Raw genomic sequence first — 17853 nt, forward strand, 5'->3', positions numbered from 1 at the left:
GACCAGCCATATACTACTGGGAAGCCCCAAGCAAAATACACAGTACAAAGACACCTACTCCCCAGCAACTGGAATTTACAAGTGATAGTTAAGTTGAAGCACAGGGTCTCTGCTAATCTGTTGTGGCTAATAGCCCTGGCTGACAGACCTATCATCTACAACTTTGACTAATCACCCTTTTCAACTAGCCAAGCCAATACCATTTCCACATCTTATGCCTGTGAATTTCATTATGTAATCATATGCCATGCAAATAAACATTTTCTTTTGTTTGTCCTGAGTCACAGAAGATCATACCCATTCCAAAGGCAAACCTTTCCACAGTCTGTATTACAGTAGAAACATTGGCTGGGTTCACACAACACAGCAAGTCAAACTGGTTTCTTGAAACCATACTGGTTTTTTGACAGATTTGGTCTGTCATTTCATCTGAATTCTGCCATGGTATTTCAGCATGATACTTTTAATTTTTAGAAACCACAGTCTGTTCTAAAAGAGGTTTGGATGACCTCCATGTGGTTTCTCCAGTCATCCAAACCTGGCACTGAAGTTCCCATGGTCTTGCTATGCAGCTAGCACTGAGTCTGCTGGAAATAGCAGCAGTGGCAGGAGGTGTTGCAGCCATCCAGAGTAGATTGAATTTCAGGGGCAACAGTGGAAGGACTAAGCAAGGAAGGTGGAAACCACACAGAGACCACTTAATCATCTGCTAGGCACATCCAAGCAGAAAACCACACACCATGGAAATCAATCAGTCTGTGCATAACTATGCCTCAGAATAATAGTGTATTTTGCTGCATTTTTAGAAACACATTTGTAACCCCTATGAAATATTGGTGCCAGCCAAACAAGTAGAAATAAAAAGGAGTGGGGCTGTAAGAAATTCGAATCAAAAACAGCAGAAAAACCAAAGAGGCAGAAACTGCTGCTGCCGCAAAGGCCTTTGCCGACTTGGTCTAGGTTTGTGTTTGAGGGGGTGGGGTGAATCCACATAATGAATTAATGAATATACAATTGAATTGGCATTTTATTCCAGGGTTTTGAAGATTCTGTGCATCCAGCTAACTCCTTTGTGTTCAAACCAGTTGAAGAGGACATTTTTGGATTCTTTCATTAGAGTTGGATTCAAAAGGACATTTGAACTTTGCAACTCTTCAGACAATTTTATTTTTATTGGTGCTGTTGCCAGGGGCTTGGGTTCATGGGTCATAGTATTTTGTTATTATTATAATTGTTCATGCTGTTTTGTTATAAAATTGTTGATAAGAAGAGGATTATTTTGCATGTTAGGTTGTGTTGCAATGTTCATTAGGAAACAAATAGCCTCAGAGAATCTACCATTGTTGCACATAGTATGCATGTATTCATTATAACAGATTGACTCAAGTTCATGTAAGAAGACAAGCGCTTTGTTATTTCTGTTTTTTATTTTTAATTTTGTTTTGATCTTTTGAAACTCACAATAAAAAAATTAAGTGAGAAAATAGCTGGAGTTCTCTGAGGATAAGGATTCAGTGTCCAAGACATCATGGCTACTTTCCTGACTTCTATGCAGTTCCCCCCATTCTAGAAAGCTGAAATACTTTTCCTAAGGCTTACTTACTGGGGGTGAGCGCTTCATACCAAAATGGACTGACACTTTGGCTGTGCCCCTTTAGCCTTGAGCCCCATCCATCACTGGAATGCTTCCCCACAAGAAATTCTCCAAAACTGAATTCAGCCCTGACATTTAACATTGCAAATTATTTACTTAGACATACAAGTAGTTCTAAGTACTGTGACACATATCCTTCCAGGAGACATAAGGTATGCTCCTACAGAAGAGCTTTCCAGGGTTGCAGGGGGAGCTTCACCATCAGAGGATTCCCCTTCTGCCCTCTCAGTTGGTGTGGTTCTTTCTGCACTGTCTAAGGACCCTTAGGACAGATGTCCATCTTCAGGACAGGTGCTGGTGGCATGTTTTGGAGGAAGGGAGGGGTGAGGCATCACCTGCTTCTCCCAAATCCAGACAGTGCCTTAGCCCCTCCTTTCTGTAAGGAAAGGAGACATTTAGATGGCCAAAATCAACTCTACTTTCCTCTCTCCCCTAACCGGAGAAAGGTCCATAACTTTTGGGTGCCCACATAGGATTCTGCCCTTTCTAAATGACGTGTATTTTATCCTTCTGGGTTCATTGCCCTTTAGACTTACTGATAATATAAGATCAAACTGTTGACTTAATCAAAATTCTTTGTAAGCCATCCAAAGACTTTTAGTAATGGGACTGCATATAAAAACGTAAAAAAAATATATTCTATGAAAGAATATATGACTTTTCTATTCTAAAGGGAGTATCGCTTGTAAATCCATTTCTCAGCAAACTGCCATTAAACAATGCTTAACAAATCACACAATGCTTACTACAACTAGACATGCAATAATGGGATCATTACTGCTCCAAACTCAAAGCATGATTTAACTCATTTTCAAATGCATTAATGGAACTTAGGCATTAGCAAATTCACATTTCTACTCCTAGAATTGTAGACACTGGGTACTTCCAGATGTGGATTTTATTGCGCAACTGCCTTGCCCCATCCACAAACTTTTATGGGGATTCTGGAGCATGGCATTTTCCACTTGTAACCCTCCCATATTTTCCCAGTTGCCATAAAATGAATAATGAATAAATAAATAAGCCATCAAGGAGGGAAAAGATGGGACAGCTGCCTTTTGCTCAGTAGCACTACTGAGTAGTCCTCTGTCTGGAAGCAGACACATCCACGGCACTGCTGCATACTTTCAAGTGCACTCAGCACAAAACTTACTTGTTAAGAAGAAAATACTCATGTCCTAACTCGCCTTTGTGGAAAATCTGAAGATCTTCATGAAACTAAATGAAAAGCTCACACCCTGGCAGGTTTAAACTGGATCCCCTCTATGCCAGGTGTTAGACTTCTGACCTGTTTTTATTTCCCTTTTCTCTTTCCCCAGAAATCCTTCTGCTTGGTTACAGCTGACTGGCAGCATTTTAAAGAATGCTTCCCATGATCTATGAGGTTTGCATATGGGAGCAGGGGTAGGAGGAGAAGCTGCTTCCCCCCCCCCCCCGACATGGGACATGCTGCATAAAGTGAGCAGGTGGTTCAGACTCATTCCGGGCATATCAGCCCCTTAGGATTTGCTGACAAGTTTGTCCCAGCAGGCACATCATGGGCCTTCAGAAGCAGCTGAAAGCATTTGCGCAGCTGCCTGCCTCCTCCTTTGCGGGCACCTGGACAAAGAAGCATCGCTAGCTTTAACAATTTGGCAACTGTGCACTGCTTGTCAGTACCTGCCTCAGTGCACCTTCCCAAATGACAAAAAGAGAATAAATTGGGGATGGGCAAATTATGGCCCTCCAGATGTTCCGGCCTGCAGCCCTAGCCAGCGTGGCCGAAGACAAGGGATGGTGGGCAGCACAGGCCAAAACATCTGGAGAGGCACAAGTTGCCACCCCAGGATAAAAGTTTAATGCTAGCACACAGTGGAAGTTTCAAGGCTCCAGTCCAGGCTTTTGTGTCGAGCCAGCATGCCAGCCCTTTGTCTGCTATCCACATGAGGACAGTTGGTCTGCATGCGACCTAATATGGTGGCGGGACAACTCCAAGCATTCTTGGATGAAACTGATTATCTGGATCCTTTTCAGTCCGGCTTCAGACCCGGGTACAGTACTGAATCTGCCTTGGTCGCCCTGTACGACGACCTGTGCAGGGAGAAGGACAGGGGGAGTACATCCCTGTTGGTTCTTCTGGACCTCTCGGCGGCTTTCGATACCATCGACCATGGTATCCTTCTGGATAGACTTGCGGGATTGGGGGTTGGAGGCACTGCTTTGCAGTGGTTTTGCTCCTATCTCGACGGTCGATTCCAGAAGGTAGTGCTGGGGGACCATGTCTCTACGTCATGGCAGCTATGCCATGGGGTACCACAGGGCTCCATTCTATCCCCTCTGCTATTTAACATCTATATGAAACCGCTGGGAGAGGTCATCAGGAGGTGTGGGCTGCGGAATCATCAATACGCTGATGCTACCCAGCTTTACCTCTCATTCTCCACTAATCCAGGTGAGGCAGTGGCTGTGCTGAACCGGTGCTTGGCCGAGGTAAGGGAATGGATGAGGGCCAATAAACTGAAACTCAACCCAGACAAGACGGAGGTCCTGTTGGTTGGCGGATTGGGTTTCGGAGAGGGTGGATTTGACCTGGTCCTGAATGGTGCAACACTCCCTCTTAGGGATAAGGTCCACAGCTTAGGAGTACTCCTCGACCCGGAGCTTTCTTTGGAAGCTCAGGTGACAGCGGTAGTGAGGAACGCCTTCCTTCAGCTTCGGCTGATTAATCAGCTGCGCCCCTACCTGGAGTACGACTGCCTGGCGACGGTGACACACGCGCTGGTGACTTCCCGCCTAGACTTCTGTAACGCGCTTTACGTGGGGCTTCCCCTGAAGACAGTCCGAACACTTCAATTGGTGCAAAATAGAGCTGCCAGGTTGCTGACGGGGACGGGGCGTTATGCTCACATGACTCCAGTCCTCCATCAGCTTCACTGGCTTCCCATTGAAGCCCGGGCCCAATTCAAGGTGTTGATTATGACCTACAAAGCCCTAAACGGCTTGGGTCCTGGCTACCTGAACGAGCGCTTACGTCCGTATATGCCCGACCGCCCTTTGAGATCTGCGGGAGAGTCCCTTCTCCGGGAACCCTCCATGAAAGAAATTAGGAGAGTAAGTACCCGGAGGAGGGCTTTCTCTGCGGTGGCGCCCAACCTATGGAATTCACTCCCCAAAGAGGTCCGCCTGGCACCGTCGTTACTGGTTTTTCGGCGCCAGGTAAAGACCTTTTTATTTAAACATCATTTCAATTGTTAAAACATATGATCTGGCCAGGGCAACTTCTTCTTCCTTCTCTTTCTCCTCCTATATTTTTATTTTATACTGATAATTTTAATTTTGTATTTGTAAATCAATGTATTTTTTGTATTTTTATATTTAATAGTAATTTATTATGTACTATTGTATTTCAATGTATTTTATCATGTTGTAAGCCGCCCCGAGGTTTCGGCAAGGGGCGGCATAGAAATGTTATAATAATAATAATAATAATAATAATAATAATAATAATAATAATATGTTGGGATCTCACTTTTCTTGCCAAAAATGATGTGGGGTGGGGAAAACCACGCTACCTGGACACATACATTAGTGGGCTGGATGAGAAGAAAAATGCTGATCCCAAACTAGGGTGCAGAGCCTCTAGCCCACCAAGTGATAGGAAAGAGGGGAGCGTTCAGATTAAAAAGTGATTCAAATGAATAAGCCACCATTCAAACAAATGAATGAGGTAAAATCCTGTGGCCTGTAGACTAGGAAAAATCAGCATTCCATCTGTACCTTGGAAATGCACACTGAGAACTGGGACTCCAAGTTCAGAGAGCCCTCCCTCTGCTCTGCAGCTGGTGTGGTTCTTTCCATGCCAGGTGATGCGCTGAGGTCAGATAACAGACCTCAGAGGGGTGCCAGGTGGGTGTGCCTGGAGGCAGGGTGGGGAAGAGAGCAGCTGTGCCAGAGTAGGATGAATACTGGAAGCATTTCAGCCAGCAGAAAATGGCTAAATCAATAAAACCAGCTGTCAAGTCTTCTGCAGGGTGCAAGAATTGCAGAGGTGATCTACTGCCCTTGATAGGATGCCCACAATCCTCTGAATTTGGAGGGTTCAGGGCAGCTATGTTGGTTCATGCTGCTCAACAATAAAATGAAAGGAAGGGAGTCCAGTGGCTATACAGTCCATAACAGTAGGGGATTTCTTAAAACCCCAGCTGCAGCTTTGCCTTCTAAGAAGCAAGGATTGCTGTACCAGGTTTTTGTCAGTTGTGGGGGTGGGTGGGATACTGATTACAACTGTGTGAAAGGCAGAAGGTGGTGTCAGCTGCTCTGTTTCCCTGTCTTTCCTCATTTGTGCAGGTTTGGGTCCTGGCCCTTCACAACAACCTCAGAGTCCTCCACTCTCTCCTTCTCCTCAGTCTTCTCCGAATATCCCCCTCAGTCTTTCCCAAGTATCTCTACAGAGTCACATCAGAGTCCAAAGGGGTGAGAAGCTAGCATGGCACCAGAGGAATACACTGTACAGGGTTACATCTGCAAAATGCTACAGATGTAGGTCAAAATCAGTCAATTGCTCTATGGACAGATTGGATTTCTAAAGCTTCATTCCAAACAGCCCAGGAATGTCTCACCACTTGGAACCACTGAAATGATACAATAAGTAGGAGAATACTCTGGTAATCTGGTATAAAAAGATATACTATGGCATCCTAGTATAACATGGATGCTTGATGACTATACTGGAGAACACTAGTGAGTGAATATATACAATTAATTGTAGCTCAAATGAGATCATATACACTAACAGTGAATGTAATTCTTCTCTTTTCAGTCCTTATGAAGAAAAATCTGGACCATCTACAGATACGATGCAGGTATAAGCCATCGCCACCTTCTGTCCTTCAGACTGTTACCAATCAGCTATGCTACCACCATCTGCTGACAGAAGTACCAAAAAAAAGTGAAAAAAGAAACCCCAAGGAGACCAATAAAGATCGAAAATGCTTAGCTGGCATGGAAATTGAAAATTAGGGGAGGAGGAATGGAATGGTGTATCATGGCTAGTTAGTTGACACTGAAGAGAAGAGCTTCACACTGCAACACTTCGTTGCAGTTCCAACCATTATCTCAGGTTGTATATGCAGCTCAATTGATTGGAACAACTGGAAGTAGAATATCAGTTCACTTCCAAAACTCAATGAAGAGACCCATGTCTATAGCTGCAGGAATATTTTTCTTTGAAAAACTGACAATATATAGATCAAAATAATTAATCATGCAGCCATGGGCATATCTGTTCTATTAGCCACGCAGCTTACTCCCAGTTAAGTTCAACTGCATTCAGTAGGGCTTACTCATAGGTAAGTTGATTTAGAATATATTGTGTGTATATACACCTACACATAAATACACACATTTTGAACACCCAAACCTCAATCTCAGTTAGATGTTTCAATGAGAACACTGTTTCTAAAGATATGAACTAAATAACACATTGAACAATAAAAATGTTAAATATTATTTTAAGCCACAAGTAAATATACTAAGCAGAGGAAATCTACTCCTACACAGAAGTTTGCAGTACAACCTACACACACTAAATTTTTAGCATTTCACAGCAATGCCTGCCTGTTCAAGTTAGATCTTTTCTAAAAACAAACTCATTGAATAACCCTACTGTGAAAACAGCTAATTATTCCAACATTAGATTAGCTGTCTCTAATCCACCAGGAACTGGCCAAAAACCATCTTCCACTGAAACAACCGTTTACAGAGAAAATGGAAGAGGCAATCTCTGCCTGCATTTTCCATGAGATGAGCTTCTCTGTTCATCTAGCTGGAACATTTCAGAGGGGAGGGAGGAGGCTGAAGAAGTGTCAGGACAATTCATATATTGATTTTTCCAGGTTCCTTCTCTTCCCACCCACCATAATGCCCTCTTTTCCCCTCTTTCCCAGCCTTGGAGAAAAGCTGCTGCAGTTCTTCCATCGCAGCTGTGAGGGAGATGGGGATGGGAAACAGACCTCTGTCTCTAGCTCAGATCTAGGGGGCCAAAAAATATCTGATGCTGCCTAGGGGCCGAAGGATTGCTCCAGCCACCTGAACAGCATTTCATTTTATTTTTGGTGGATCTAACAGTCTCCTTCTCCCATTCAAATGGATACATCCAAAGTGGCTAACATCAGTCAGTCATGCAATATATCAAAACAAAAATTAAAAATAGCCATTTTTAAAATTTTAGGTGACAAAAAATGGCAGATCTAAGCATCTGGGGCTGAGTGAGTATATAGAATAGGAAAAGTTTTCAAAAGATGGTGGAATACCAGACAAGAAAAAGAGAAGATAACATGTGCTCTTGAGGGTTCCACATACTGAGTCCTCTCAGATGTTGCCACCAACTGTGCCACTGGAGAAGACAGTGATCCCAGCAAATGAATCATAAGAGATGACCTCAGAGAACAGGCAGATTCATATAGGAGGAGTTAGTCCTTAAGATAACTTAGTTGTGAGCTATTCAGGGTTTCAAATGCAATAATTAGCACCTTAAATTGCATTTGGAAATGAACTGACCACCAGTGCTGTTGCTATAACAAAAGGACTAAAGTGATCCCTAAATTTAGAGATAATTAACATACTTGCAACAGCATTCTGCTCTACCGAAAGTTCCCAAAGGTTCTTCAAAGGCAGCCTCACATAGAAAGTGTTCCAATATACTTAAGGTACGGTCCCATTTTTTACTTATATCCATCAACCAGGGCAAATATACTGATGTTGCAGCTCTTCCTGAAGGCCCAACAATCTTTGTCTCCCTGTCCTCCTGCCCTGGGCTTAAGGGCAAGTTGCTTATGCTGTGAGGCCAGCCTTGAAGGATACAGAATATCAACCTAAAATGAGTATGAAAAACACGTGTTCTGATTCTGAAAGGCAGAAGATTCCACAAAGGGAGGCTGACGTATACAGATCTCTTTGCTTCATCAGAACCATTTTGTTCACGGTGCTATGAGCATGTATCCCCCATACACAGCAATGGAGTACGTCATTGCCAAAACACAGTCATAAAGCCATAGAATTATGGCACAGGAAGTGAATAAGGAAGTCATCTAGTCAAGTCCCTACAGTACCTATCAGCATCCCTGACATATGTCCAGCCTGCACTTAAATACTTCCAGTGTGTTAAAGTCCTGAGGCAATCTGATCCATGGCCAAACAGCTCTTACTGCTAGGAAGTCCCACCTAAACTGTAGCTGGAATCTGCTTCCTTGCCTTTTCCACTCATTAGTTTTAGTCTTGCTCCATGACTGCTCCATCACCTAAATGGCAGGCCTTCAGACAGTTGAAGAAAACACAGGAACATAGTTGTCTTGTATGTATCAGACCATTGTTTCATCTAGCCCAGTCTGGCTGACACTGACTGGAAGCAGCTATCTAGGGTTTCAGGCAGGGTTTGTTCCTAGCCTTACCTGTTGGGGAGATGGTGAGGACTGAACCTTGTCCTTCTGCATGCAAGCAGGTGCTCTGCCATTGAGGTACAGCTCTCTTCTCTTCTCCAGGCTAAAGTACTTGGCTCTTTCGATCATTTCTTATAGCACTTGGTTTCCAGACCTCTTACCATCATGGTCGCTTTTGTCTAGATGTTCTCTAGCCTGCCAACATCCTTCTGAAGATGGGATACCCAGAACTGGATGCAGTATTCCAGATGCAGCCTGCCCAGAACTCCTTGTGATATGGATACTTTGCTCTTGTTGGCACTAAATGAGGTTGCAGTATTATTTTTAGATGGAAATACACATCCAGGTGTGCATAACTATGTGCAGGCACGTCATGTGATACTTATCTGCTCTGCAAATTCAGATGGGAACACACACATCTCTACCCCATGGGACTACTGGATATGCTGACCACCTGTGTGTTCAAGGATTCACAGTACAAATCAAGGAATACAACTGCCTCTGAATCTTTGTCAACAAATTAGCTTGATTAATGTTTCCATGACAACATTCCCTGTTTATTACCTGGACTTGTTAAAACAGAAGCAAATAACTTATTCAAGATAATCTCAAGGCTGAACTGAATACTTAATCAGAGGCACCACTAAACAAAATACAAAAAATGTACAAGATATGAATGCAAGAGACCTTCCATGTACAAAAGGAATTATTGTTTAGATCAGTTTTTGATCACACAAGAGAGATCTCTCTAAGTCCATTGTTATCCCTATGGTCATTATCCTTCATCATTTCAGACGAGATCTAACTGTGTTGAAAAGCAGTAGACCCATTTTGCCATTTATGATGATTTCTGTTTTGGACATGTGTTTCCATTAGGCTACTCTACCACAGTGTTTTAATGTACAAATCGTGGAGCAGATCATAATTATTACTTAAAATCGATTAAATATCTTACAACTCAAAAGGCATTACAGTAGCATTTATAGCTACTACTATTAAGTCCTGATCCAATGGACTGATCTGCATAGTGCAGGGTTCACAGAACAGCCTTTCACCTACAAGGGAACTGCCAATGATGTGGAAAAATGCTGGAAGTAGGTAATGGTTGTGCCTGGAGCAGCATGCAAATTGGATGCAGAATTCCCCAACTTAGGGGTGTGTGGGCACTTTTCAAATGTCAAGGGACCTTTGTGAGTGCTCTCACAAAATGGCTGCCATGGTGAGTATGGCTGGGGCAAAAAACACTCATTTCCCAGAAGGCAAACCAGTGAAGCTAAAACTAAAGTAGCTTGCCCAGGCAGAAGTGGAGGTTTGAGTTCCAAATTATGAAACCACATTTTTGAATCTAGTAAAGATGGAACTAGAAGCAGGCATTTCATTTCACAAACAGGTATATCCTCTTCCCAGTTAAAACCAATTAATCTTAAGAAATAAACTAAAAATCAGAGATGGCTGGGAGACTGGCAGGCACCATGTCAGAGGTGCCCAAATTAGAGGGTGAGAAGCACACAATGCTGGCTTCTCATTGCCATTACCACAAAACTTAGATTAACAAGAATAAAATTATTCATTCACAACAAAAATTAAGCCAGTAGCATCAGCTGGCCATGCTGAAATGCATAAATGGATGAAAAAGAAACATTGCACTTTGAAGCCACAGCTGATGAAGAAAGAACCACTGCAGGTGCAGGGGTGGAAGGAGGGCACACTGCAGTTGGAGCTCCAGCTCCGACCTTAAAATGCATTTCCGAGCTTGGAGTTGGAACTTGGACCTACCCTGTGGCTGTCCAGACAGCACTGAGGGCCATAGGATAGTGCCCTGGCTGGCTGAATATAACCATCTCTTTTGACATAAAATTCCTTCATCTTTAAACACCATATAGAGAGCTTACAAACATGGCTAATTCACAAGAGGCATATGTTTAAAATGTTATTTATATTGCATTGATTTATTATATTTGTATACTACCTATCAAATAAGATGTAAGGGTCATTTACAAAATCTATAAATCAACTAATTACAAATACATAATATCATAATGTTCTGTAAAGTAGTGCAACCAATATAACACCTACCAAATCCAGCATAAAAACCAGCACAGCAGAAAAATGGGATAAAACCATTCTAAAAATTAGCAGAGAAAAATAATTAGTACCAAAAATCTAAAACACATTCAGTACATGCCTGAGAAAATACAGAACTGCTCGCCTAATATTGAAAAGGCCACAAAACAAACACCAGGCATTGGTAAGTCTCTAGGAAAAGGCATGCCATGACGGGGATGCCACTACCTTCCTGGTGGCCACACACCTCATTTCATGGGGCAGAGGAACCTGGAGAAGGGCCTCTGATGGAATTTTGCTAGCCTCGTGTTGACAATAACGGAGGGGTGCTTGGATTTTACAGTGGATGTTCCCTTAATCCAACACCTCAAATAGATTTCAAAACAATATGGGCACACTTATCTATCCCTTCACAAAAAGCCTTTTCCTACAACCTTGAAGCAGTTTTGTGCTGAAAAAGACCACAATTGTCACACATCTTCCCAGGAGTCATGCACCCCACCTGCATGTTGGTTCTTATGATGTACAAACCACCTTGACTAATCACAGCATGCCCATCTGTCAAAGCCCCAGTATTCTTCCACTTGCAAGATGGTATGTCAATTTCAGGAACAGGCAATTAATAGGGAAGCACAGCAACTCTCTCACTTTCCCACAGTTCTCTTCCTCCATCCCAGGAATGCCATATGCCTCTTTATTTTTATTTATTTTTTAAACAGAAACTTACTGACACCGAGTTACACTTCCACACAGAAAAGATATGATATGGTAGATGCCAAAACAACAGATGGACAAGGCAACAGGAACCTAAGAAGTGGATTAAGATGCCATGTGGTGTCCAAACATGTTACAAAAGAAGACAACAGGGAGTCATGCTATATGAAGGTGTTGATAAAGGTGTTGATGGGCCTTCTCAGAGTGTACCAGATGAAAGCAAAACTGTGAGTTCACAATGTTTTTGAAGCTGTTGCTGTAATTTTGAAGACCAATCATAATACAGTGTTGTTTAAATAAACATGAAGTTGATGGCTGAAAGCTTATTTATGGCATGTATTTCTAATTATGTTTAGTATATTTATATCTGGCCTTTCTTCAAAGGCACATGTCTCAGATTAAAAAGCTGGGATATGCATGAATCTTGTGCAGTATCCACTCACTGCCCCTTCCCTCCTTGAAATAATCTGATTAACCCAGAAACTCTTCAATTAACCATCATTTCCCTTCACATTCAATTCAGGAATTGGATGGTTACCATTCCTATGGTTACCAGGACTAGAGCAAGCCAGTTTCTTAAACTACAGTTTTTCCTCTAGCATCCCTGCTAACGTAATTGAGCATCAAAATGCTAAGCTGGGTTCTTTCCTGCTTCCACACAGTTACTGCTGACACAGTATGCTGTTCCACCAGGACATGAGAAAAGTGTCAGAGGCTGGAAAACTGACCTTAGTCACAAGGCATGGCTTGAACATGAGCATGCACAAGTGTCATTTGTTCCTTTGAGTTCAACAGTTAACTTGTGAAGCCAGTGCAGGTTGTTCTAGAGGGCCCTCTGGCAAAACAACATCCACGGGCCCCTCCTTCCGTGAGCCTGTCTTCTCACCACCATGGTCGCCCACTGTGGCAGCACTTCATCCTCTTTCGCATCATGGCCGCCACTTGCTTCTTGCTTGGCAGGCAGGCAAAGCCAATCAGCAAAAAAAGGGCAGAACTACCTGCTCCTTCATCTCACCACCACTCCGAGGAAGAGGCAGATGAACAAACACATTGCAACAATGAAGAGGAGGAGGAGTAAGTCCAGCGTGTGGTGGTCATTCAGGCCCTGTTGGGGTACAGGGGCTTGACAAGTCCCCAGCCAAGCTTACCCTTGATGCCTGTCTTGCATACGGCAGCTGTAGCTCAAGGTAACCATTTTCAATTCACACTTCAGTGGAAGAGGCTTTGGGCAGATCTAACTTCGCAGAGTCCTTCTGTATCATGAAGCCCCAGCTACCACTTCTTTTACAAAATGGTGTTGTGAGAGAGTAATATGCAGCAGCGGTATGGCAAGTGGGGGGATGCTTAGCCCCCCCCCCAAAAAAAACCACACATTTCATTTTCTCTACAATTCAGCCTCCCACCAATTGCTTCACTACCTCCCTGCCAAAAATTAAAACATGATGCTGAGGAAGTGTGCAGATAAAATACAGGAGGAGAAAGATGAGCCAGTCAGCTAAAAATTATGCATCCGGTCTTGACAACATTTTCATTCCTATTCAAAGCATTTGGTGAGCCTTCTACAAGTGATGTAGAAGAGTTCTTCAGAAGTGCCTTACCCTGGCAGCAAATTACAGAACTTCACTCTGATGGATTGTAGAAAAGACAGCTCCACTGAGTGATTTTCCCACAGAAAGAGGGGCCTAAGCTAAAAATCCATATTTTGCATGAAAAAAGCAGGAGTGGGTTCATCTGATTTCTCCATGATGGTGTGCCCATCAGAAATTTGGGCCTGGAAATGGACCGGAATGGCTGACATTCCAAGTCAGTGACTCTCCCCATGGACAAGCAGCAATTCACTTAAGTGATTCTGAGGTATTAGTAACACCTATCAGGAGATGCAATCAATTTGACATGCAATAAATCTCCTTTGCTCCTTCCTAGTTTGTTTGCAAAACCCTTGTGACTTTGCTCATAATCCCTTTATGGGGATTTCACATTGTCTAAACAAGCCACAGCATTTTCCCCAGGGTTCCTGGGGAAATGCAACACTTAGGCCTGCAGGCACCAGTGACACTTAACTTGTGTTGGCTGAAACACCCAATCCCTCCCCTACTCATTAAAATATGAATAACGTATTTCTTTCTAGCAACTGAGATCACTTCAAAATGGGAGTGCTTGATGACTTAAGGTCTTTCCCACCATGATTACATTGGTTTGGAACTGCACTGTGCATCCATTACAGTTGGAAATAATTTTAATTATTGCAAAATCCACTCTTGCATGATTTTTACACAGGACAGAGTCCATCTTTGGTACATTTTTTCCTACCATGTCAGAAAATATATCCTGTGTAAAGCTGCTTTTAAAATATTTGACCACTCTTTTCTTTGCTTGTTCCTAAAAATTATTTAACTTATAGAGACACCTAGTGGTTTCTCAACAAAATGTGAAGTATACAGATCAGGAAAATGTCTTTTGGTGCCTGTTTCAGTGGAGATATTGCTGAAAATGATATTATTTTGAAAATGATCCATATGAGACTGGAAGTTTGAGGTGGTGGTTCTAAAGCAACAATCCTACATGTACTCACTTGGGTGTAGGTCCCACTGAACTTAGTTCCAAGTAAACATACACACAATCAATCCTTACACCATTTATAGATAAAAATAGCAGTGATGTAATACTTTTTAGTATGACCAAATAAAATGATACAGAGTACTCCTTTCTTTTTTTAATAATAAGAAAGCTTTCACATTTTCCAAAGTTATTCTTCAGGCAGGAAGTGCAGTAAAAACAACAAAGATTGAAGGACAAGAAGAGAAAAAGAAAACTGCTTTAGGGCATCATGGAACATCAGTAGCTGTTTTCTGTAAATGATTAGAATATCCTTAAATATATGAAAAAATAAAATATTATATTGCCAGAACTCACCTCCAAATTATTCATGTGCCACTGTACCAGGCATGTCTTCATGTCAAGTTGTTGCATTATATAGCCATTAAATCCTTTCTTATGTTGCACATTGAGAAAACAGGGCTACATTTTGGCCACTTCCAGATGGATGACTTCTAGCACTACCAATAAAAAGGAATTGTTCCCTGCAGTAGATCCTTTGCAGTCCCTCTCTGCTTTTCAGGCACAGCTCTGTGGTGATGGTTGTTACCCCAAACTTGGAGGCACATGGTCACCCAGTGCAGGTGGAAACAGAGAGGAAGATGATCTTAACTCCATTGTCCTCCATCCTGCTAGGTGGGCTTTTTGACCATCTAACTGGGGTTTCATGAAAGGGGAGAGGAGAATGGAGAGGTTCCAGGATAGCTCATACCTTGGCCTCTCCAGTCTTCTCCCCTGCCCCCCCCCCCCCCGCAACACCAACCGACTGATTCATCCTTTCTTCCCCTTTCCAAAGTCACTTTCCTGATCTCAGAGAAAAGCAGGCACAATTCTTTCCATACAGGCCATGAGGAGGCAGGTGAGGAGGTTTCAGAGCTCCATTTCCAAGCTCCAGATTGGACCACTGTCTCTGAATTCAAATTTGGGAATCTGAACTATGCTATGGGCACTCAGAGACTTTCCAGAGGCAATAGGATTGCCTCCACCCCGTTTACTAAAGATACACTTATTTGATGTAACCACGCATTCTTATTTATTTACTATTTATATTTGTTTTCCATTTTTATTTATTTATTTATTTAGAATATTTATATGCTGTCCTTTATATGCAAAGGCCTCATGACAGCTTACATAAATAATATATTATTTTATATTACATAAAATATATAAATATTTTCTCCTCTAAAGATCTCAAAGCAGTGTTGGGACTTCCTCTTCAAGGCCTGTTGCTTGTCCTGGTTTATATTCCTCAGCTGAAGAGCCTTGTCAGCATTCTGCTGGGAATTCTTGGAACAGGCTTCCTATTTGACTCAGTAAAGCCACTGCCCAGAAGGACAATGACAGAATAATAGCAACTCCATGAGATGTGCACAGAGGGAGTTTCCTTCTCTATCACCAGGAAACCTCTTCTCCTTGGAGTGAAACTTGAGGGATTGCACCTGGTACTAGGCCAGCTGTACAGATTGGGGGTGCTGTTGGTGTACTGCCAACCCTGCTGCTCAGCTGGCAGAATTGTCTTTAACATGGTGTTGGGTGACTTTAATTTTCATCCTGAATGTGCTTCTGGAGCCACAGCTTGGTCTCCATGGCTCTATCTCAGTTTGTTATCAGCCTAGCACATGAAACTTGGTCTTTGTTTCAAGCTGTGAGATGGGTAGTCTAAAAACTGGTGGGCCCAAGTAAACTTACTGCATATGTTGTGAGCTACCCAGAGGACCTTATGGTTAATAGGGTGGTACATAAATTATCTGGATCCATTTCAGTCTGGTTTCAGACCCAGTTACGGTACTGAATCTGCCTTGGTCACCCTGTATGATGACCTGTGCAGGGAGAGGGACAGGGGAAGTTTGTCCCTGTTGGTTCTCCTGGACCTCTCAGCAGTTTTCAATACCATTGCCAATGGTATCCTTCTGGATAGACTGGCTGGGCTAGGAGTAGGAGGCTCTGCTTGGCAGTGGTTCCACTCCTATTGGGCCGGTCGATTCCAGAAGGTGGTGCTAGGGGACTTTAGCTCTGCGCCATGGCAGCTTTGACATGGAATACCGCAGGGCTCTATTTTGTCCCCCATGCTCTTTAACATCTACATGAAACCCCTGGAAGAGGTCATCAGGTTTGGGTTGTGGAGTCATCGGTATGCTGATGACACTCAGCTCTACCTCTCATTTACATCTACTCCAGGTGAAGCAATGGTTGTCCTTAACCGGTGCCTGACTGAGGTAATGGGCTGGATGAGGGCCAACAAACTGAGACTCACTCCAGATAAGATGGAGGTCCTTTTAGTAGGTGGTTCGGGCTATCAGGTAAGTGATTTTGGCCTTGTCCTGGATGGGGTTGCACTCCCTCTAAAGGACAGTGTCCGCAGCTTAGGAGTGTTCCTCGACCCAGAACTGTCCCTGGAGGCCCAGGTGACAGCGGTGGCGAGGAGCGCCTTCCTTCAGCTTCAACTGGTCCAACAGCTGTGTCCTTACCTGGATGAGCACTGCCTAGCAAAGGTGACATATGCCCTGGTAACTTCCCGATTGGATTATTGTAACACGCTCTACATGGGGCTGCCCTTGAAAATGGTCCAGATACTTCAATTGGTTCAAAATAGAACTGCCAGGCTGCTGAAGGGGACTGGTTGTTATTCTCATATAACGCCAGTCCTCTATCAGTTTCACTGGCTCCCAGTTGAAGTCCGGGCCCACTTCAAGGTGTTGGTACTTACCTATAAAGCCCTAAATGGCTTGGGTCGTGGATACCTGAAGGAACATCTCTTCCCCTATATGCCCTCATGCCCCTTAAGATCAGCAGGGGAGGCCTTACTCCAGGAACCCTCTTTGAGGGAGGTACAGAGGGTAGCCATGCAGGGAAGGGCCTTTTCTGAGGTGGCACCGAGACTATGGAACATGTTCCCCAGAAAGGTCTGCCTGGCGCCAACCCTCTACTCTTTTTGGCACCAGGTAAAGACCTTTTTATTTAACCTTCATTTTAACAACTATTACTATAGAAGACTCCCAACTATCCGGCCTAATGTGGCGGAAATGCAGGCTGGATAACAAAAAAGCCGGATAGGCCAGATTTCTATAAATGCTCACTTCCTACCCCACCCATACCATTAAAAACACCCTTTTTATACCAAAACCTGCTCTTATTCATATTTTCTGACCTCTTAGTACAGGCCAGTACTTTATAAATCTTTGTTATGTACTGTACTGTATGTTTTAAAAATTTCTTACAGAAAAAGGAAGTCCAAGGATAAAAATATTGTACACATTTTAAGATAAATTTTATAATGTCTAACTTAATTGCAGGAAACATAAAATCATGTACATTGTACAGTATGAAAACATACACTTTTAAAATAAACAAAACATTAATGTAAAATGTAGGCTTAATTCTTACAAAAATTATTTAAACTTATTTTACTGT

General features: G+C 42.9%; 1 long non-coding RNA gene across 3 annotated transcripts in view; it reads right to left on the reverse strand.

Annotated features, from left to right (window-relative positions):
• Positions 1–17853, reverse strand: part of LOC123031392 — a 53768-nt gene that overhangs the window by 33898 nt on the left and 2017 nt on the right. The window lies entirely within an intron of this gene.

Source organism: Varanus komodoensis, unplaced genomic scaffold (genome assembly GCF_004798865.1).
Source record: "Varanus komodoensis strain SLA01 unplaced genomic scaffold, ASM479886v1 scaffold5, whole genome shotgun sequence".
NCBI classification, from domain to species: Eukaryota; Metazoa; Chordata; class Lepidosauria; order Squamata; family Varanidae; genus Varanus; species Varanus komodoensis.